This window comes from Centropristis striata, chromosome 12 (genome assembly GCF_030273125.1).
Source record: "Centropristis striata isolate RG_2023a ecotype Rhode Island chromosome 12, C.striata_1.0, whole genome shotgun sequence".
Lineage (NCBI taxonomy): Eukaryota > Metazoa > Chordata > Actinopteri > Perciformes > Serranidae > Centropristis > Centropristis striata.
Genome location: NC_081528.1, coordinates 8,483,431 through 8,506,156, shown reverse-complemented (window position 1 = coordinate 8,506,156; position 22,726 = coordinate 8,483,431).

The window sequence follows — 22,726 nt, the reverse complement described above, 5'->3', positions numbered from 1 at the left end:
GTTGTTTTTTTCCACTGGTGATACTTTGCTTATTCCTGGCATGTTTAATATAAAAGTACAATGTGGCTACCTCGAGAGTTAATATTGACTTTTGTGAATCCAGTTTGCTTTTTGTATTATTTTTTTTTAATATATAATAGCTATTTTCCAACGATTTATTTTGGAATTTCATATTTTTTTCTGATTTATAATCACTATATTTGCTGTGGAATACTAAATACTTCCAATTATTTTTCTTTTTTCTGTTGTTTCCAAAAAAATCCAACTCCAACTCCAAGCTCACTGTCTGTGTAGTAGTACAGCTAGAGTGGGGACAGCAGATTGTCAGAAACTGAGAACAGTCTTCAAAACTGGCTTCATTTCGAGAAAAAAAAAACAAAAAAAAAACTCCTATTTCTTTTCAAAAGAAAGCACATTTTGGAAAGTGAAGACAGTTTTGAAAAGAGACAAAATTGTTACAATGTTAGGATATTTGAGAAAGTGCAACACTTCTGCCCTGAGTGACACTTTAGAGGTAAAATACATTTTCAGTTCTTCAAAATTTCATTTATTTTCTTTTTTCTGCTTTTTTAGATTTTAGATATAGTGCATGCATCATGTCAGGGAGCTTCTCCTCACAACTTGAAGTACAAACGTGTGCATGTGTGGTGTTTGGGAGTCAAAAAATCTGAGCTAATTAATTTAATATCCGTATCTCTACGAGAACTGAACATCTTCATCTGATAGTGGTGTGAGAAACTGATTACACACTGATTACACACTCACACACATGCACACACACACGCACGCGCGCACGCACACACACACAGCTACAAGAGAGCAAAGTGATTTCAAACAGAAATCTTTATCCGTGATGCTTTGGCCCGGCTGCTCTTTACTCTAATGGCTGATAATAAGCACTGTTTGAACTGAATAATTCCACTGAATTGACAGACGGTGAGAAATGCATCACAATCGGAGGGGGACGATGCCAAATGGTCTTGCTGGGTTGGTATTTTACAGCTGGCAGGTCTATTAGGCCGCTAATGGGGATGTTTTTATCAAGGCTGCATGTGTTAAAGAGAGTTTAGAGGGAGTTTAAACATTTAATAACGTGGGTGGATTATTTGTATCTCCGGGTCCATTTATTTATTTATTTATTTCGACTTCTCTCAATGATCATGAAATATCAATTTCAGGTTTTTTTCAACAGTTCCAGTTCATATTCCTTCTCCAAGTTATTTCTCCTGGGAAATAAACATTTGGAGCTAATGCAAATAATAGAGAGGAAAAAAGTTGATAAGAAAAGTTCTGAGCTGAACAAACCCTGGAAGACCTTTAGTTTCTCTGGACTCCTGCTGTCTCCTTCCAGCAGCAGGTCACATTAATGCTAACACAGATCACTGGTAACACGGCAAACCTTTTGGCATTTCCATGTCTCTTTGTGTTATTCACTGTGGTTAATGCTGTGTGCATCGAAATACTTTTAGTTTGAACTCAAATGATAAGTTAAAACTAAAAGTATTTTCATGCAAACAGCAATAAATTAGTAAATAAATAAAAATAATTTTAAACAGCCTCGTGCAAACATGCATCCTCTTGATTTTTTTCTTGTTATTATTCTTCTTCTTGATTTTTATTCATGATTATTTAAGTTCAGAAATGCAGTTATTATTGTTATTTTTTTAATATTCTGGTACATGTGTCTCAAGGTATTTTATTACTTGTTTAACCTCCTGTTTTTTCTTTTTTTCTGAGCCTGTCTCATCAGTTCAGCACCTTGGACAGCGACACAGATCCTTCACACTCAAGCTGAATTAAGGGTTCTTTTAAATGTTTATCTCTGATATACTGTGTATTTTGTTGAGTGAGACTCATATTTTTTGCAATGTAGTAAAAACTAGAAGAAAACAAAACTTCCCAAGAAAGAAACAATATTTAATTAAACGTCACAGTATTTTTGTAGACTCGTGTTTTTGATGCACACGCTGCACAGTTAAGTGTGGAGATAAAAGTGTTGATGTAATTGACCAAAAATAATAAATAATTATATGACACAGTACGACAGCCTGTTGGTGCCAATCTGAGAGGAAAATGTGATCAAATTGTTTCTTCTCTGGGGCATTGACGCTAGCTGATGATAGTAAATGAAACAGGGAAGTCAGTGCCACACAAAACAATGGCTGCTGGTGTTCATACACCAACATGTGTGTTGGTGTGAATTTTTCATATCTTTATTTCAAATCAATAAATAAAATGTGTCAGTGTTTGTGTATGTGTGCCTGCTGCAAAGTATTGACGCTGATGGCTTCTGTCCTGAAGTGACGATAGGGACACTAGTGTGTGTGTGTGTGTGTTTGTGTGTGTGTGTGTGTGTGTGTGCGTGTGTGAGAGAGTGTGTGTTTAACATATTGGCTTCACTCGTACTCAGTGTTTCGTGAGACTGGAGCTGCTGCTGGGAGGTTCAACTGTCAGTTCAGATAATCAGTGGAGGCTTTGATTACAGGTGTACACACATACACACACACACACATACACACCAGGGAACAGAGCAGTAGAATGCTCGGTTTGGCCAGAAGCCGCCAGAGGCTACAATAACGCACACACACAAACACACACACACACACACACACACACATACACATACACACACAAGGCTGCCTGTCGAGATGTAATGAAGTCTCTGATGTTTATTCTCATGAGTTTTCTGTTTTGAGTGATTCGTTTTTTAATCCTGTCATAAACTGATATAAGTAACTCTGCGTGCGTGTGTGTGTGTGTGTGTGGGGGGGGGGGGAGGGTATTGACGCCATGTGAAAAATAATTTGGTTTCATAACTAGAAGCAGAAAGGAAGCTGCAGGAGTCTCACTTGTTCTCGGTTTATTTGTTGTGGTTTGAGGTCAGACATCAACAGAGGTGAAAGTCTACTTGTCATTTTAGGTTTAGTTGATTTGAAGAAATAAAAAATGAATAAAAACAGCAAGAATATAAAACAAATATGAATGTGCTGCTGAACAAACTCTAGAAAACTTTAACAACCGTCTCATCTTGACGGAAACAAGAATCGAAAGCAGTGGATACGATAAAATACCACCAATAAAACCAGTAATTAGTATTAACTTATGCTGATTTACCCTGATAGTGTTAACATAACACTGTTTTACAAGCCTGGAATGTAGCTGTGAGCTGCTAGATGTCCCACTTTATTCACTGGTTTCTGTATATGCGCAGCAATCTAAGAAATAAGCTAAATGAGCTTCATGAGTCAAATGAGTCAAGCATGCACGAAATCGCCGCCTCAATCGCATCCAATCAGCGTTGACTAGTTAGTAGTGGTACTTTCTGAGCCGCTATCTGAGCTGCTAACTGGTGAAGTTGGCCGGATCTTAGGCGGATCCTCTCTCCCAAGCCACACCCATAGTGGCTCACTAGAGGGTAAAGTACCGAATAGAAATGCAGCTATTGTTTACTTTTGATTTCACACAGAGAAAAAAGTTACTATTTAGGGCTATTTACTATTTAGAGGACTTTCACCCAACATCTGCCCTAAATAGTAACTTGTGTGCTTTATACTATGTTTCCTTGCATCCCCAGTCCATCACATCACTTCCGCCTTGGCAATCTCATTTGTAATTACTACGGCTGGTAGAGGGCCCAGCTTAACAGCAGACTTGATGTGCAGATGAACTACTGGCCTACCAGCAGGTGGAGCAGGCCCCTAATCGCCCTGATAGAGTGCTCAAAATTGCCATTCAATAGTCTGACTGCAGTCAAATCGAGTGTGTACAGAGCAGTGTTTAACAAACAACACAAAGGCAAACCATTGCTGCCTCTACAGCTATTTTAAAAATGCGTTTTCCTCCTCCTGGTTTAGGTTATCACAAACATCAAACAAGCTGCTCTTAATATAAACTGAAGCCCTGTGAGTGAAAAGATGTGTGTGCTCAGAGATAAACAAAAGGTAAAGTCTGTGTGTTTGTGTGTGCTAAGATGAACAAAGAACAGTCACGATATGAGTGTGTGTGTGTGTGTGTGTGTGTGTGTGCGTGTGTGTGTGTGTGTGTGTGTGTGTGTGCTGGCATGTTGAACTTTAAGGGAATCAGTCCAGTTGAATGGAGCTTCGCTGGTCTCTGTCTCAGAAGACAACACATTGTGCTACAGTGCAGCCCTGATATTTAGTCCGCAGTTCAGTTTTCAGCACAGAAAATAATCGATATAACAAACAGCGACAGCGTCCAAAATAATCAGATGACTTCAGGGACTCGTTTACAAACACTAAGTTGCATAAAAAGCAGGTCGCATAAATTAAAAACAGACCTAAAATCATTTTCTGAATTAATGGAAAAAGCCCAAAAACATAAACAACAATGAAGTCAGAGTTAATTCTCTTTAAGACTAATTAGTCTCACTGCAGAAAGCCTGGTAAGACTTAAAATGCACTGTAGAAGCAGATTATAAAACCATTAGAAAAATTAGAAATTATGTTACATAGTCTCTAGAAAAAGAGCAGATAAATATATTCTGTTCAATCATTCACTCGTAATATTTTAATCCTCTTCACATCGTTGGAATGATTTCATTACAGTCTTATTTATTCATTGAATAATTAACACTGACAGTGAGGTACAGTAAAGAAAAATCATGGCTGAAGAGATTTTAAGGCATATAAGGCAAATTCAGCATGATCAAGGAGTTTTATAATGAAAAACAAAAAGACAGCCTCTATGTCCAAAATACTTCTTGCAGCAAAATTATCAGGCCATTGTTAGATGCAAGTGAACAATAATCTGCATCTTTTAAGTAGCTTCAGACGGTCGTTATCAGCCTGTTAAACTGGTTGCTCTATTATTGTTTGGCCCTAGTGGCTGTTGTAAGTATTACAGGAGCAAAGAAGGAAGTAACAGCATCCATGTGAGGAGGAAGGTTGTCAAAGTAAAAGCATGAAATGAAAAGTAACTTTGTTAATCAATTTTATATCTAAGTCTAATAATAATAATAATAATAATCTTTATTTATAGAGCACTTTTCAAAACACAGGTTACAAAATGAATGTTATCACGGTTTATAGCTGGCCACCTATCCTTACGATTACACTACCAATCTATCTACCTCTAAGGTTAGAGCAAAAAACTTCCCTGGTTAGGCGTTATAAAAAGACAGTTTAAGAAGTAAAATGAATGCACGTAAATCCTGGAAGTTAACTCTATGGAGTCTTTGGCTATTTTGTCCATTTTTTAATCCTTTTCATGTCTTTTTGTGTCTTTGTAAGTCATTTTGTGTCTTTTTTGGTAATTTGTGTCTTTTTTGGTCATTTTGTGTCTTTTTTTAGTCATTTTGTGTCTTTTTTTGGTCTGCTTTGTTTTTACGTCTGGATGTGATGAAGAAGCCATGCTTTGGCACTTTTTGAGACAAGGAAAACATGAACAAGATGTAACATAGTTTTGTAAGTACCTTATAAAATGTGACACATCGTTTTGCTGACTTCACATGAGACATGAAAGTCCTGGTTTGTTTTACACTTCCACCTCAACTCCAGTACGCCCAAAGAGCGACTTTTCATGTTTTATACTCTGTTTCCTTGCTTCCTCCTACACTTTCACACTCTGTAATGCCACTTTAACCTCTGAGACATTGATAATAACAAAACCCATAAGAGTGTGCTGTTGTGTTAAACAACACACGTTAATACAGTTGATGACAACCTACTGGACCTACCAGTAGGTAGAGCATGCCTCTACTTGGCCCCACTCATGAGCTGATAACCGTTGATAACACTCGTTCAATCGTCTGAAAACATTTGAGGGCCGCTTGTGCTTAACAAAGTGTGAGAATACTCTACAGTGAATAAAATATACAATTTTAAAAAGTACATTTTTGAAAGTGTCTATTTGTCATGTGACTTAAACTATCTAATATTCAGATTCTGTTCTATAAACTCTGAAAGCATCCATCCAGCAGCAGCACAGACACTTCAGAAGAACTGAAGAGTCTCAGCGTTTTGCAAAGTCCAAGTGGAGAGATGCTTTGGTGTCCAGAAGCATTTGTTGATAAAAGGTTGCATTAATCAACTTACTCAAGTGTAAAATTTCACTCTTTGTCGAGCCCAAAACACACAGAACCTTCTCTTTTTTCCTGAGGTTGCTCTCAGCGTGCGTCCACAAACCCCCGCCGAGCGGAGGGAGGAGAGAGATAAACCAACCGCCAATTACTGTGACCCCTGAAATCTGTAGAGACAGTAATGTTCCATCTGATTTATCCAAGTCTTTCTTCTTTTTCTTCTATAAACCCACAGCCAACCGCAGCCCAACTTTCATTTTATTTTTAGTTTTCATTATTTAAAGTAACTGTGTGGCATTTAGACTTTTTGTATCATCAGAGAGGACGTTGTTTTCATTGAAGTGACAGAAACACTGAAAAATCATATTTTAGTGAAGTATATTTAGCTGTCAGACAGGATGCAAAGAGATTAATTAAATGCACTCGTGCTTTTTTGATTGTACTGCTTTTTTTATGAATCTTTTCAAGTAAAATTGTTAATTTTGCTTTCCCTTAAGTAGACTTTGATAAAGACTGATTGAAATATTAATGACTACTTTCCTTTTCTGCTTGACTCGAGGACCTTTTCTCTCTAAAATTCATTTGTGAGAAGCACTCTTGAAAAAAAAAAAAAAAAAGATAGTCTAGCTTTTGGGAGCAGCACTGGACTGCAGAGTTGCTTGTTTGTAAGGAAATATTTGTGCATGCGCACACTGAGTCCAGTCTGACACAAATCACCGAGGTGCCACTCAGAAATCGTATTCCACACACATCGGGTTCAGGTGAACTTCGCCCGGGTCACCAGTCACTCAGCACGAGGTGAATTTACTCTTCATCCTATTTTTTCTACCAGCCACCAATCCATCCATCAGCCCTGTCACCCCACACACCCATCCATCCATCTAGCTATCATTCAAACATCTGACCCTCCATCAGCCACCCATCAGTGCTCTCAGCCCTCTTTCTGCCTGAAGACAGAAAGAAAAACACTGCAGGGGGACAGAGAGAAGACATTTCTGCTATGAACATCTGATGGACGTTGTAAATACATGATAATTACTGTTATAAACATTTGGGGACAATTGTGATATGTAAATAATCCAGGTTAGGTGACAAAACCACCTTGTTAAGGTTAGGGGAAAAAATAAGCTGGTAAAAATGACTAATTGACGCATAATTGTTTGAATGGCTTCTATTTTCACTTGTGAATTGTGTGTCAAGACTCAAGACTGACATGAGACTCAAGCTAATTTTGCATGCCCACACATCTGTAAGCCAACCTGCTACGACAAAAAAAGGTCTTGCTGCGCAGTACTGTACATACCTTGATACAAATACACTGACTCTTTTACTAAAAAGAGGACAAGACCTACAGCAAAGCTGCTTTTAGTCTGTCTGGCTGCAGACAGAGAAGCAGTCGGCCCTGAAACCTCGGGGCTTTACTTTATTTTGCTTTATGTCTTTTATTTGACTGGGACAGTGCACATTAAACAACAGCAGCATGTTCCAGAGTCAATCATATGGTTATTTTGCCTGAAGGAAGGGACATTAAAGACAAGAAACACAAGAGTAAAAAGCAATTACTCATCAGTGCGATCCGAAAATCTGGTACGGAAATATGTATAAAATCCACATGCAAATTGGTCCACATCACTACTGTATATATTGGGTCCAAACATGGATTGCATTAATTTCCATGTTCTGTCTTCCAGACAGAAAAGCCACACTATATGGCTAGAGATTGCCCAGCATCTGGGATATGATAAAAATGATAATGTAGCTGATATGCACTTGCTAACGATATATTTTCCTCACGTAACAGGGTTTGGGTTCGATTGGTTTCTGGATTGCATAGTAAACATCAGGTACCTCAGCATCTCCATTATCTCAGCTGCTGGGCGATCCAACACATATATTTTCCTTTATTTGCAGTGTTTGTCATACAATGTTGGGTATTGCGAAACCAAATTGATAACTTTCCCATATTTTAGAAGCAAGCTAGCTATGACAGTGACCTCGAGGTGTGACCTCAGTTGGGTCAAAGGATTTTATTGGTTAAATTTTTGGTCTATATTACCAGGCGGCAATCTCCATGTCTGAGCTAGGAAGCAAACCAGGAAGTGCCTTAAGCTGCATTCTACCTAAAATCCCAGCAGGGGCCGCTAAGTTTGGCTGTCCATTCATTTCAGTGCAAAATGAAAAAACTTCTCACTTGATTTATTACCTCAGAAATGTTTTTCGGACAACACTATGGTCTCAATCACTAGTAAAAAATCTTCTTCAAGACAATTTGATGTTAATAGTTCAAATAATGGCCCCATTTAGAAGAAAACAGAAGATAAAGAATCTATGATTTGGGGCGTGGCTACCTTTGATTGACAGGTCACTGACAGGGCGAGCCGTCATCAGAAGAGAAGCAGAGCAATGCGTATCCACGGCAACATGTCAGTAAAGTTATATATAACGTTATATAGATATAAAAAAGGACATTTACCGATTTGGTCTCATAACTTTGACCCTTTCACTGTATTTTCAATTAATTAGTTGATTTGAACGTTTTGTTGAAAGATAGTGACACAAGATGGCGACGAGTATAACGCTGAACTCAATTGCTTCCAACGGGCCACAAACCAACGGGTGACGTCACGGTGACTACGTCCATTATTTATATACAGTCTATGATATTTACGTAGGCAGAAATTCACTTAAATCGAGGTCCCTCTGAATATTTTCCCCCCACATGTGGATGAGTGCTGTCGAGCAGTGTGCAACAACCCACAAAACCTGTTTTTATACTTATTTATTTCTGTGCAAATTTACCAGATGAAATTCATTGCTTAATCTAATAAACAGGTTTAAAATAAGACTTATAATCTCAATAATCATCATCAAACATTCAGCTCATTTATTTTCAGATCTGTTTAGCACACTACATTGCACTTTCATGTATGAAATGTTCTGCTTTACATACAAAATGTGATCTTTCAACCATTCATCTGCACATCCATACATCCACTTCTGCATTCATTCATCCGTTCAGCCGACATGATGTACGTTTGTGTGTGTATGTATGTACGGGTCACTTCATTTTCTGTCCATGTTCACGGACTTGGAAACAAGATTGCCAGTCTAGACGGTCTCATATCTGCTGCTCTGATAGCTTAAGTGTTGACACTGCTGCTGAAATGTTCACATACAACACACACACACGAGTTTGCTGGCAACACACTCTGTAAAATGGGTCTTCACGCAGCATGAAGCCGTCACTCTGGAAGGCGAGGGGCTTTAATTGTGCTAAAAATGTGAAAATGTTCACTTCAGACAGCACTTGAAAAGGAATGTGTTCAGTCTGCAGGCGAGTTAGGATACAGAGCGTTTTCAGGTGATGTAATAGCTTCAACCCTCAGGTCACCATGTTGGTTAACAGTGAAGCTCTGAGTTTGACTTTATCATCAGAGCAGAATGTAGCAGAAATCCTTAATATCTGTGCAGTTTCTGAACATATAAAACTGATAATTTAGCTGCTATCCAAATGTTTTTTTGTTATGTGAGCATGTAAGATACTGTTCTTTTATTTCACAAAGGTTCAAAAGATAAACACCAAACCACATAAAGTTGAGTTAATAAATAAGCTCATCTTTCCTTGAGTTGGGTACCATTCACATTTGAATAGATACTGGTACTGATAACTGGAAATCAGTAATGATACCCAACATTACCTTTTTTCAGTACTTTTATTCTCTCTGTAAAAATGTAATTTTAGTTGACAAATAAGTCCAAATTCCTTTATTTCAACATTGTTATTCCATGTTCAGAACATGTTAGTATTTACATAAAACATTCTACACAACAATAATGGTTATAGACCCAATAATTTTTGAGATAATTCAATCTGGACCAAAGTGGTAGACCCAAGAACTGACATTTTCATCAATGCTAATACTGTTAGCATGGTTAAAATGCCAAAAATTCACTATCCATGCTTTAAATTACCTCAGGGAATGTACTTGTTTTTACAAGGGTTTTGTAAGGGTAAGGGGCTAGAGAATGCATAATGTCAATGAAGGGTCCTCACAAAAATAAGACAGTATAGTATGTGTGTTTGTGTGCCTGAGGTCCTGCTAAACCGTCTACCTGTGTTCATGAGCCCGAGCAGCAGACGGTGCAGGGAGACGACCTCCACCGCCATCTGTGATTCTGTGGCAGCGTGCCACCCTGCTAACACTGATCCACCCATCCATCTATCTATCTGTGGAGTGGACATCGAGGGTTGTATTATTAATATTTCTTCCCTGTGTAGTTTCAGTTCATGTTTGTATTTTGGTCTGTCAATCAATGTGTGACTTCAGGCTACAGCATGTTTTGCCTTGTGTGTGGGCTGGTGTGTGTCAGCAGGCCAGTGCAAGAGGGAAATGAAGACATCCGCAACATAGTTAACACACTCTGTGTGTGTGTGTGTGTGTGTGTGTGTGTGTGCGTGTGTGTGTGTTTCAGCAAACACTGCTCAGTTTATATTCCACAAACCTCGACCCCTTCAGTCTTGTTTTTATGATAATGGGATTTTTTGGATGCAGGTTAAATTGCGCTTCAAAATTCAGGAGCACGCTGCAACAGATCTGGGAAGGCTTTTGATTTTTGGTTTGAAATAAAAACAAGAGTTTTTCTGCATCGCTGAATATTAAACTGCAGACTTTATTTCTTCGCTGAAACACACTTTTTAAGTTCCTACAAAACAAGTTCTATGCAAACAGGCATATGCATTTATCACCTATAACTTACTCACAATTCCGTCATCCCCCTTGCCACATGGTTGTATAACACATACAGTACTATATCAGATCAAAATGGCCCCACAAGCATGAGGAATGGGGATGTATTGCCAGCGTTGCCTTGGGCTTAACCTCAAGGTTTCCCAGAACTCAATCAGCTCGATGGAACAAGCCCGGTGAGTGGCGTTGGCTTTTATCAGTGCAGACAGCACAGTTTATAATAAGTGAAATATATACAGTCATCATCCGGCTGCACGCTGAGAGGCTCTTTATGCTGGGAGAAGCTGACACATTATAATTATCATTGGACCCAGTGGTGCTATAAGAACTAATATTACACACAGGTTTTAATGAAAAAGCGCGATAGTGACAAACCTAAGAATAAGTTTGTGTCAGCATTTTGAAAATGTTCCGGCACTGTATGTGTTTATTAACTGAACTTCGCTGTTACATAACAACTGAATGCAACATTTATACAATTCATGCGAGAAAAGTCACCGCTTCTATTGATTTTATGACCAAACAATTATATGCAAACTTCCTCTGCATTTCAACTCAACTCTAACGTGAATTCTAGTTTTACGGATCTTTTAAATTCTCAGTTTGTTATTGACACTGTTAGAAAGGGGATAATGCTAATATCTGTTTATTGTTAAGGTGTTGGTGGTGTTGCAATGATTGATATTGAAAGGTGTTTCTCATATTTTGTCCACCCATGGAGCAGAGCTGTGGTATAGTTGCATGTTGTTATATATTCATTGGTGATAAAGTTGAGCAGCTTTGTTATTTTCATATTACATTTTTTTATGTTTTCAGATCGGTTGCTCACTATTTCCAAACAGCGTCAACTCTTGATAACTAATCACCAAGGCTGATGCATATCAGCTCGATATTAGCACATTATTTAACAAATAAGTCGTTACTTGGTAGTACCTTATTTTACACTTCTGATTTGCTGTCTAAATAAAATAAGAGACCTAGACTCGAACTAAACTACTTGGTTTGCTTTAGGGACCAGAACGTCTTAGTTCAGTTAAGAAAAAGATGGTTTGGTGTAAAATAAGTATGTGATACAGTTACGTGCTACTTGATGTGGTTGCGTAGCTCGTAGTTCCAAATATTAGTTAAAATAACTTGACGTTTACTTTCTACGTATGTGGACTTTGTCACTCGTTATACTTTGCATTTATACTTACCTGCCTTCCTCGTATGCTGCCATCAAAATTTGCAAGACCACCAGAAGCATTTTTGGGGTGGAAACAGTATGAAAGCGATGCTGTGTTTTGTGACACTGCTGCTGTGTTTTGCACTGAAATGAGTCTTGCCTTTCAAAGGATATAATTCTTTGTTTTTGTATAGTTTTCTTGGTCACAAAGTGGTAAACTCTCTGGTGACTTTGGATGCTGTTATAAGAATTGTGGTTGAGTTCTGTGGTGTGAAACAGAGAGGTATGTAATGTTAAGTCGACCCTCTATTGATAGAATTGTGTACCTGTACTGTGTGTTTGTCAGTGTGTTTTTATGCACATTAAGTTGAGTCAGGGAATCGTTCAAGTTGAGAGAGACATAAAGAAAAGGAAATGAATTGTGTGTGTGTGTGTGTGTGTGTGAGTGAGAATGAGAGAGTCAGAGAGCGAGTGAGTGTATGCGATGGAGTATCAGAGTGACAATAGCATTTGACAGTTTAGCCCCATGGTGTTTGAATATAATGGCCTCTGTGTCGCTGGCTGCCGGCTCAGTATCTCACCTTTTGCTCTCATACATACCAATGGGTGGCTATTCTCATTCATGGCCTGTGCAAACCGACTGAGTCAAGGGCAAACATGATTATGCAACGGAGAGAAAAAAGAATTAATCTAAAAAAGCAAGGAGACTCTGGTTACAGCCGAGTGCATTTAATGAGTATTTATGCCATCTAATGGAATGCAGAGTGTGAAATGAACGCTGGGAAGGTTTTTTGGGAAGCCTGCTCGTTCAGCAGCTAACATAAACACTGAGCTGGTTTGCCATTAAAGCTGGACTGAATGGGACAACAATGGACCTTGCGGATGGAGAGGCTAGCCTGTGGTTGTAAGGTTTTAAATATAAATCTCATGTCAGTGGGGATATTAAAACAAAGATGAAAGAATCATTTTATCCAACCTGAATTACCTGTATTGAATATAAAAGAAGGAAATGTCTTTTAGACTGTTGATTTTCGTCCCTATATGGAATTATTATTATGAGTTCTTCTTTCTAAAGGTGTTCCTCAGGGCTCAATTGTTGGTCCCCTCTTACTCCCATATAGGTGGATCACTAGCAGTTTTAGTTAGATTCCATACACAAGTCTTATGCAGCTCATACTCAACTATATCTCTCCTTTAAAACAAATAAGAACAACAACAACAACAACAACAATAATAATAATAATAATAATAATAATGATAATAATGATCTGCATTTTTAAAGCACAGGTTTCAAAGTGCTTTACAAAGAATTTAAAGTGTACAAATTAATTTAAGTGTACAAATTCCAAAAAGCAGTCTGATAAAAACATTCTGTGCAACTAAAGACAGTTCAAAGAAAGTAAAATCAGGAGAGGCTCTCCGCTAAAAGTACATTTTGAGAAGAGACTTAAAAGCAATCACTGACTCAGCCGACCTGAATCTGTTTAGCTGCTATACAAAACAGAATATTTTACTTTAACTCACAATTAACATGGTTAAATAGCCCATCCATGGAGAAACTATAGGTGTTATTGTTGTATGGTAAAGTATGTTGCTTTTCTTAGTAGTGCTTTCACCTATTTCATACAGTCTATGGCTTTGACCAATCAGGTCCTGTGAGGTGCTACTGACAGCTATAGTCATGCTTCAGCTGTGTGTCATGACACAGAGAGCCCCTGATTGACTCTGATAGACAGATGGTTCATCCAATCTTGTTGCCAATGACGTCAGACAAACCATCCGGTGCTTCAGCTTAGCGTGCTGCAACGTACTTCTGTAAAACCAGATACAGAACGTGCTTAATTTTGGTGCTCCGGTAGATCTCCAGCAGCTGAGGACTTTTCAAGGGAGCCCTGGTTATAAGTGGTACTGTTTCAGTTAGTCTACTGCAAAGTTTAGACAATTGGTAAGCCAATCATTTCTTTTCTCTTGTAAGAGTGCAGATTCAGCCAACAACTCACTTTTGTGTGTCTTGTCCAAGTATGACTTTAATTATTCTGCTTCACCTCAAGTAAAGAGAAGCACTCAGCGATTGTTTGAGACAACTTAAACAAGTGTTGATTCGTTTCTGTTGTTGTTGTTGATTTGTTGTTGCTTTTCAACCTACAGACTCACTGTAAGAAGGGTGTTGAATAAGTATAACTATTTTGTAAATGCATCTTCTGGGTTTTTGTAGTGCTGCTGGTTGACAGCTGTAAGACAGCTGGCTGACACGCAGGTATCTCTAATGGGCTTTTGAAACTTTTCCCGACGTTTGCTGTCATGCTGTTTCGTACTTCAGCAGACCATTAAGTGAGTCTGAGATTGTCTTTCTCAGCTGTCTATTTCCTCTGTTTCCTTTTTCTCGCTAACAATTGTTAACCTTTGAGAATTGCATTGTTGTGTATATTTTATCTGAGTTCTTTAACTTTGAATGTATTTCGTCTTGAGTGCATGAAATTGCTTCAAATATTAAATTAATAGATCTTGATTTTTAAGCATCAAAAACAAGCAATATTTATGGACCACATAACTATTGCTGTTTTCTCTCTGTGTTCTGATGTCTCAGGCAAAGGCAAACACTAGTGTTTTCTTCTGTTTAATAAAGTTGTATTTTCTTTAGAGTCTAAAGTGCTTAATTTCCCAAGCTGTCTCAGAAGCTGCACTTCACTGACATGAATTATTCCTCTGAGGGAATGATCGTTCATCATGAGCATCTTATTCCGGCTGAGAGAAGGCCGTAATATGAAACATCTGGATATGCAAATCACTAACTACGGCTTTGACATTAAGTGAGGTAGCAGCGCATACAGAACAAGCCATCCAGCCTCCCTGAACTGTGTTTCTCACACTTATTGGCTGTTGTGCCTGTTAAATAACATCCATAGTTCAGGGTGTGTGTGTATCAGGGTGACAAATGGTGTAAACACAGACGTGCATACACAATTTGGTTACCTTAATGACACAAATATATAGAAAAAAAAATATATATAGGGACAAAAGCAGATATATGAGAGAAGAAATACATCTTTATTTTACTTAAACTGCGTTGTTCCAGCTAGGTTTTCTGTTCGCTTACTGCTGCATATTTTAGGTAAAAACTCCAAACTTTCAAACTTAAAAATGCTCAGTTCAATTAAAAGATTTTCCAGACTACCATTTAAGTTCTTAATATCTTTTACATATGGTACGACGGATGTTTTGTCGACTGGAAACTAGTCAAATCTGATGATCTCCTGTTTTATTTGCTCTGGCAAATGATTCTGTCCCGGTCAATTACAACCGTTTAGCACATTGCGTAACACTTATATAGCACTCCTGTAGCGGTTACGGGTGGCTTTGAAAAGTTACTTGATTCCTGTGGTCTGAGGCTTGTACCATCAAGGTTGAATGCACTTATTGAAAGTCGCTTTGGACAAAAGTGTCAGCTAAAAGACATGTAATGTAATGTAATGTAATGTTTATCTCATATAAGTCAGATTTGATATTAACTTATAATAATAAACTTTATTTGTATAGCACTTTTCTTAACAAAGCTACAAAGTGCTTTACAGACAAGAGATAAAAACAGTGGATGACAGATAAAAATTACAATAAAACAACAAAGCAAAGTAAAGTGCAATGCAGACAAGTTGGAATTACAAATGTCAAAACTAAAAAAGTGGCAAGAGCTGGGGGAGAAAAACAACCAAGAGATTAAGTAGTTAAAAAGGCTTTGCGATAAAAGGAAGTTTTCAGTAGGGATTTAAAAGAGGCTAGTGATGTTCCAGAGACTTGGGGCCCTGACAGCAAATGCCCGGTCACCCTTGGTCACCAGCCGGGATCTAGGGACCACCAGAAGAGCCCCGTCCACAATGTACACACTGGGACATAGGGGACCAGAAGATCAGAGATGTAAATAGGGGCAAGGCTATTTAAAGCTTTAAAAGTGAGTACAATTATTTTAAAATCAATTCTGAATAAAATGGGTAGCCAGTGCAAAGCTGCTAAAACTGGAGTTATGTTGATGACATGATGATGACATCCAAAGCAACTCATGAAACTCAGATAAAACTCTCAAACTAACTCTAACTCTTCAAATGTTTCCAGAAACACATTTTAGTGACAGTTTAGCTGTAATTTGAGAAAGTTCATCACCAAGCTGTCACATTGTTCATGCTTGAACAGAAAAGCACTTGGCACTTGCCAACTTGCCTGTGTCACTCAGCGCTACGTCACACACTCTGTGGCTCTGATTGGTTGTAGGTGTATTCCAAGACACAGGGTTGAAATGGGGGAATTACAGTTTCAAGGTGCGTCACGTGATTCAATTGGTTCCAGAAAGACTTTTCCCATGGACCTCTGTAAAGAAACGTCTGTAAATCGACTAAGAATTTTTACTGATTGTCACAACCCATGAAATGACTTTCAGAATTTGTTAAATTCAGTCCAATAATATTTGAAAAGTGTAGACAAGCCACAAGGTTAAATCGTTTTACTCACATTAAAGTTTGTGGAGCGCTAAACAGGAAGTAGAGGTGTTTAGTGTGCTCCTCCACAGGCCCAGTAGTTGGAGAAGAGCAGCGGCAAATCCAAGTACTTTTTATGTACAGACGTTAAACTTTTTTTTTAGCTTAATGCTCCACTGAGCAACTTCCATAGAGAATAAGCAGAGCTTTGCCTCCAACACTGTATCCAGTTCTCTTATACATCCTATTCAGAGGTATTTTGGTTTGTGCTCATTGATAACGCACCTTAGAAATCAAAAATGAACTGAGAGGATCCAGACTAATGCACATATAGTCTGCCAAAGCCAGGCTTTATGTCTCAGGAATGAATGTTCAAACTAATCTCTGACTTCCAACTGCTTCCAAGTTCAGTCAGAGTTTTCATGAGTTTTTTTATTTTTATAAAATAGTTATGTATTTAGTGGATGATGTAATTCACACAGGGAAGCTGTGGTTCTTTAGAGAAGGGAAAAACAGAAAATTGCCCTCAGCCCCACAATTTCCATTCTTCACACACATATTATACATCAAAATGTTTACACAAGGCACAGCTCTTTCAAATGTAAAATACAGGAGTTGCATTTTCACATTCTGAATGAATTATGATGCTTGAATACATGAGAGTAGGTAACAGCCAGAGAAGACAGGTGTGTGGGCTGATTGGGTGTTTACTCACCCTATGGCTGTGTATGAAATAAATCCCTCATTCACGACTCCTTATAAAGAACACTAAGCAGTTCACTCTGTTGTGAACAGAACAGTGGAAATTCCATTAATATTTAGATATTCATGAATCATCATTTTGATTCATCCCTGAAAATACCTGCTCCTTAACCAATACCTTTCAGCCATCAACAACCACATGCATCTTCTTCAGAAAAATGTTTTTAGTCCTATTCCTGGTAAAGTGTGGACTTGCACGTGTGGCATGATATAACCAAGAGCAAAGGCAGGAGGGAACTTGACACTTCTTTTACATTTTCAGAGGAAAGCAAAAATAGTCAAAACTGGTGGAAGAGTGTATTTTCTTCTCATCCTTGAAACCGAACGACCTCATAGGTTGTTTGTTCTCTTCTGAAATGACTCACAGGAGCGTTTCCTAAATTACAGTATCAGGAGATAACTACGTCCTCATTGTTAAATGTAATAAAACACATGGTTGCATTATGTTTGAGCAACAAAACTACTTCCTTAAGTTCAGGGGGGAAAAACATGGTAAAACTAGGAAAATAGACTTTGGCATGAAATAAATAGTGCTGGAAGTGATGTCAAATATGGCGTACCTATGCATAGAGCTATGCATGGAAGTAAAATTCCGTCACTTCAAATCACAACTTTTACTTTTGGTTTCACACAAGATATTAACCTCAGTTTCCCCGGGTGAAATCCTGTGTGTGTGTCTGACCTATCCATCCACCCCTTCTTACTGGATTTTGTCATTCTTTATACTCCTTGACTTCTGTTGCAGCTACTAATAGAGGTAGCCACCTGACCAAAAACAGAATTATAGGTTGAAATAAACTGCTGAATGTTATAATCTGGCAGAGAGCAGTCTCATCAAGTGAAAACTGATGAGACTGATGAGTAAACACTGTACCCAAATAACACCACTAAACACTGGAGTAAATACTGCTGTAATGCATAAATCCAAATGGATCCAATAGCTTTCTTTCTGTGTGTTTTTCTATACAGTTTACACACACTACACAATATACTTAGTGTGCATATGTGTAGGCACACAGACATATGTTTCAGCATCTGTGTGTGTGTACATGTCTATCACTCCTACACACATCAGCTCATCTGTTAAATCCCGTCCTGAGTGTGTGTCCAGCTGGCCGCCCACTCGCTGTACAGCACCAACCACCAGCTGTCAATCATAACTGGAACCCTGCAGACATTATCTCCCATCTTCTCCAAGTATTTCTGACTTTAACTGGCTGAAACAGATGAGCCACGGTGGGAAAATAAAAAAAAAATATTATGACAGCAGTCAATGAGGATGCTATCACCACCACCTGTCAGTCAGGTTTTATACTTTTGTTTAGCACAGGGAAGCCTGACTGAGTGGTTGTGTTCCACTCCTTCAGAGCTACATGTCAATAAGCAGGTCATGCAGCTTGACGCCTGGCCACTGGGAAACGTCCTGTCAAAATAAAGGCCGTTAAAGAAACTGTCTTGCTCAAGGTCATATAGATGGTAGTGTGAATACTGTGGATGGCTGTTAGTAATTCTGGGCTCAACTAAATCAAACCTCAAGGAAAGACATTTTTTATATCATTCTTTATATACAGGCAGATATGACCACTTGGTGGTCATAAGGCTGTAGAGATGGTAATGTCAGTTAGTTGGTCAATTGGTTTATTTTTTCTTCCTGTAAGTTGCGTTGGATAAAAGTGTCTGCTAAATAACTAAATGCAAAATGTAAATGTAAATTTAATTGTTTACAGACGGGCATAATACAATTGCTTGATGGTCACATTTGACAGCTGAGGTCTTGCTTTTTGGTCTTTTCTTCTTTCTTGTTTGTCTTATCTGATTGTCAACTTTTTGTAACTTAATTGTAACTTTTTATTAAATTGCCTGCTGAGATAAACTTCTCATGTTCCAACAATGTGGATTGATTATTGCTGCTCAAATTTTTTGGAATAGTCAACGTGTTTTAAGGTAAAAGTTAAATAGATCAAGGCACCCACACTCGCTAAAAGGCTCTGGAGATCACAATATCGGCTGAGAGTCAGTTTGGCTGGTAAAATGGTTGATCAGTCTGTTGGTCCACACTGAAATCTCTCAACAACTATATGATTTTCATCAAATTTGGAACAAATCTTGGTCACCAGAGGATGAATTACAGTGACTTTGTGGATATACTTGCTGTTTAACCATGCATACTTGCATGTGTACAACATATTACTGCAGGTTTCACTAAATTACACTGTATAGATATACCAGATTTGCAGTATGTAAATAACAAAACATATCAACACCTCAGGTATATATTACTATTACTATATTGTTCATTTCCATCGGCCTCAGCTGTACTCTGTGTTTAGCGCTAATAAGCGAATGTTAGCATGCTAACAGGCTGAACTCAGATGGTTAACAAGGTAAACTGTTTACCTGCAGAACATTAACATGTTAACATTGTTACTGTGTCACTGTCACAATCATATTAGCATGATGATGTTAGCATGTAACTGAAATCACCACTGTGGTTCAGCCTCACAGAGCTGACAGAGCTGCTGCCATGGCAATTTTATGATTTGTTCATGCAGTTTAACATTTCTAACTATTTTGAAAAAATAAAGTAAAAACGTTTTAAAAGTTAAAGTTAAAGATTTTTCATGAAGCCCTAAGGTCATTTAATTACACCATTGTATAAAAAGACCTCAACTTCAAAACTTAATGAAACATTTTTAAGAAACAGGCGTTTCTAAGCAGACGTGTGTGGTGTCCCCTTGACTCTTCGACTAAACCGCAATAAGAAAAGTGTATTTCATCATTTCTGAGTGCCGGAGGGAGAATCCATCCTTCTCTGTTTGACTTCCTGACTCACATTTGGCAGAGCAGCTGAGACAGAAACAACGCAGCATTCACCAACAGCTGTCTAAATACAGAAACCCCTAATAACCATGGAGCACCATGAGCTGCCAATCAAATATAATAATAATAATTGTTCCCTATCCCTCATCCTCCACAGCTTTGGATGGATGCATCATCCTCTATCTGCGGTTTCATTCCAGCAGTTTTAATTAGTTTGCAGTAAACGGTTTCCTGTTTTTTATTATTCAAGTTTGACAACCACAAAATAGACAAATGATGGGTCAGTGGAGTGGAGTGGGGCTCTCTCTCTCTGTGTGTGTGTGTGTGTGTGTGTGTGTGTGTGTGTGCTCTTCAACTTTTGTTTTTCTTTGTGAGGACCAATTCTATTCAATCAGAGTGGTGTCAGAATATTTTGTCCCGTCCTCATATCAAACTGTTAAAGTTATAAATAGGTCAATTGTCACCACTTACACACTTAAATTTAGTAGTATGCATTAAAATAAATGTACGTAAACACATATATTAACACAAATATGCGAGGCAGAGACTTAACAGTTGAAACTTTAGCATTCAAATAGAAATAGGCACTTGAGTTATCTTACAGTGAAACAAAACAAACCCAAATATGGTAAAGCAATGTACTTTTACTGCTCGCTGTATAAAATAAACACACACACATAAATATATAAATACTTACTATTTTTTTAACTCATAACAGCAGGTGAACACACACACACACACACACACACACACACACACACACACACACACACACACTCAGGGTTGCAGGGTACGTTGAACTGTACTTGAGTTGCCCTCCACTTTATTCTGCAGCTCAAACATTTAAACAGCAGCCTGGCCAAATGCTTTTCATTTCACAGGTCATTTCAGTCGAGTGCGTAAACCAATCAGATCCTTTATAAAATATTGCCCTTGCAAATAACCACACAATTGTGGCTGCAGGGAGCAGCAGAGGTACTGCAGCTGCAAACAACCAACAGCTCGAGCTGTCCAGTAGATCCACAGATGAATGGACTTTACACAATACTGCCAGATATGTACTTAAAATAAAAGCTATACTGAAGGTAATTGGGTATTACAAGGATCTGCATCCTTGAAAAAGAAAATAGAACTGAAGAAAATCAATTCTTGCTGAAGGCAATAACCAGTTTGGAAGGAGACTTACTAGTCCACAGAACTAAGAGAGGAGAAAAGGTATCAGTTTAACTTTAAGGGGCTGAGTCCACTCAGACACAAGCAGGAGGAGCACAAACAAAGACAATAAACAGTCTGAGATGAAAGCAATCACTGGATCCAGTCAGAGAGAAGAATGTGTCTGCAGAAAGAAGAGAAAACATACCAATACAAGTCAAAGTCAGTGCACAAAGGACGTGTGGTAGAACAAAAGAAAGAAAGACAGTGATTCACAAAGAATGAGGACAAAATCCACTTTGGTTTGTGCTCCACAATGACAAACGTGAATTGACGCATAAATATTAAGCCAACTAAATCAGTTGGTGCAGTTGAAGATAAAGCATAAGTTCAACAATTAAATGCATGTTTGGTTCAGGTTTTGCAAACCCAGTCACCAGAATAAGATGTTGGCTTTGTATGTTTCTGCAAACCACAAATCTCATTGTTTCTGATCACTTTATTTCTTTCCTTATATATTATATAAGGATGGTTTCACATTGGGGTTAGTTGAAAGCCTGGTGCTTCTTAAAGCTGTTTCATGCTTCTTGCTGTCAGCACAGTAGCCGTGGTGCAGAAAGTATGCATTGTCCCAACGTCGTTTCATACTTATTGTGGTCAGGGTAGTTCACAGAATGGTAGCGAGCACTTCCGGGTCATGCAGCTAGCCAATCATTGCTACACCGTCTTTGCAACCCTGTCCACAATATTACAGGATTTTGAGGTGCACCACACTGACAGCAAGAAGCATGAAATGGCTTTTATGCAGAAGTATTTAAAATCGATTTCATATGATCAATGTGGTGACTTCACTGAAGATGTGTGGGGTTTTTTTTACAAATGTTTTAAATTCAGGTGGTTTATGCGAGTTGAAAACACAAAACATAAACATTATAAAAATTTAAAACAAAACAAAAAAAAAATTCACATATTAATCCATATTACACACATTTCTACGTATACATCATTACAAAATCTACTAATACATATTGTATGTGTACATTCATTCTACAGCATATACATTATAATAACACATATATATCTATAGAAATATACTACATACATATAAATATACCATGTTTGCAAGTGCTGGCTTTGTGGCTTCTCTAACCTGAGAACTGCTGAAATCAATACCAAGAGGATCCATGATGCACACACGCTGAACACACAGACGGTGTGAAGCATCTGATTTCAGCACCACATACAAGACAAACCCAGAGAGAAAACATGAAACAGCTAGCAGCTAAAGAACCAGATATTTTTCTCAAGAGGTGGTGAAGACCAAACCTGGAGCTAAAAGGAGAAGAAGATATTGAACAAAAACTCTAAATAAATGATAATGTTGCTCTGTGTCTGCTGGGACTTTTTAACCAATAGTTGATAAGTTATTGATACATTGATCAGTAGCTGTTGATGAGTAGATATGTCCCCAAGTGACCAAAAAGTCAATCTGTGCAGCATTACAAGATTCAGCATTTCTGCTTTCTGATGCAGATTAAATAATTAGTATTACTGAAATACCAAATTTAGGAGATTG